This window comes from Penaeus monodon, chromosome 34 (assembly GCF_015228065.2).
Source record: "Penaeus monodon isolate SGIC_2016 chromosome 34, NSTDA_Pmon_1, whole genome shotgun sequence".
NCBI lineage: Eukaryota > Metazoa > Arthropoda > Malacostraca > Decapoda > Penaeidae > Penaeus > Penaeus monodon.
The window spans coordinates 32,594,771-32,595,693 of record NC_051419.1 but is presented as its reverse complement, the minus strand read 5'-3'; the positions used below and the strand labels follow the sequence as shown (position 1 = coordinate 32,595,693).

Here is a 923-nt window from a genome sequence, read left to right as displayed (position 1 = left end):
GATCAAAAACTTGCTTTAATATTTATAAAAAAAAAAAAAAAATCTGAAATATACTTTGGTATTATAACTAGAGTTTTATCAGTCTGATATTAAATATCGTATCATTTTAAGTATCTTAGACGTAATTTCTTATTGAATGCAACGTTTTTTCTAGACCAAAACCATGCTTTTAATGTGTAGATCAAAATCATGCTTTTAGTATTTATTAATATCTTTAAAAAGTTGTAGAATGTATTTTGGTATTATGATTAGAGTTTTATCTGTCCATTATTATATATCGTAATATGATAAGTATCTTAGATGCAATTACTGTCTCTGAGTAGGCAGTAATGAAGTCCTTTGTAATTCCTAAAAGCACGATACGTGCATTGGGCAATTTTGTTTAATTAGTTTTAAGTCACTTCTGATTCCTCGACAGACCGAAAAAATAACAAGAATATTTTGAGTTTCTTGGTAATATTTCGTCCTCTATGTACGTGTGTGAGACCACTAATAGGGGTAAGTATTGAAGTTTAATTTTGGTCTGCTTGATAGTGTTTTTATATGTATCTTATGGAGATGATTATTATCTTTTCTCATATATTTTTTTATTTTTTATGTTGTGGTTGATTTCTCGAGTTTAATGAAGTGATCGACGTAAGAAATTCAGGTAAATGTCGGTTATATAATAGCCATGACATCGATTATGGTTTTGTAGGTTTAGCTAAACCATATGATCTATCTAAGAAGATGTGAGATATAATATAATGTTGCTGATTTATTACATATTAGTAAAGCTAAGGTCTGAGGTTTGTATAAAGGTTTGGCGGAGGTAGAGAGTGACAGGGCGAGTCCTATAGCACATACTATGTCATATTATGTGATCCAGCACCTTTTTCACCCATGTGGGAACCCTGAGCCAGCCCTTAGAAGTATACCAGATA

At 30.7% G+C, this 923-nt stretch overlaps 1 protein-coding gene across 2 annotated transcripts in view; it reads left to right on the top strand.

The window, feature by feature from the left end:
• The first annotated feature begins 403 nt into the window (after nt 1–403).
• The window catches only part of LOC119594746 (protein LZIC-like), a 6,317-nt gene continuing 5,797 nt past the window's right edge, over nt 404–923 (top strand). Inside the window, exon 1 of one of the 2 annotated variants that reach the window (XM_037943834.1) lies at nt 404–453. The gene's annotated coding sequence lies outside the window, so the exon portion shown is untranslated. Of the gene's footprint in view, nt 454–568; nt 650–923 lie in introns of those variants that run through there. The other variant, XM_037943835.1, reaches the window with a different exon arrangement.